Source organism: Sinocyclocheilus grahami, unplaced genomic scaffold (genome assembly GCF_001515645.1).
Source record: "Sinocyclocheilus grahami isolate Dianchi unplaced genomic scaffold, SAMN03320097.WGS_v1.1 scaffold54.1, whole genome shotgun sequence".
Taxonomy (NCBI): domain Eukaryota; kingdom Metazoa; phylum Chordata; class Actinopteri; order Cypriniformes; family Cyprinidae; genus Sinocyclocheilus; species Sinocyclocheilus grahami.
In genome coordinates, this window is record NW_015505233.1 from 4153828 (window position 1) to 4154116 (window position 289).

Sequence of the window (289 nt, forward strand, 5' to 3'; positions counted from 1 at the left end):
TCACACACGGTGGCCTTGAGTGAGCGGAGGCCGGCGGATTCGACAAAGGAGCGTCCGGCGGGCTTGCGACAACCATATGTGACGACCCCGAGCTGGACTCTGCTTCGTCCACGGTGAAAGCCGATCCCGCGATCCACAGCGCAAAGTTGTAGTATTTCCTCAGCGACCAGCACGGATCAGCTCTAGGCATGACGAAGCGGATATTGTCCTCTTTTGGAAGGCCAAACAAAGTAGTTTTGCTTTCACAACGAAACACACAGCGCCTTCACGACATGGCGGCAGCAACAGT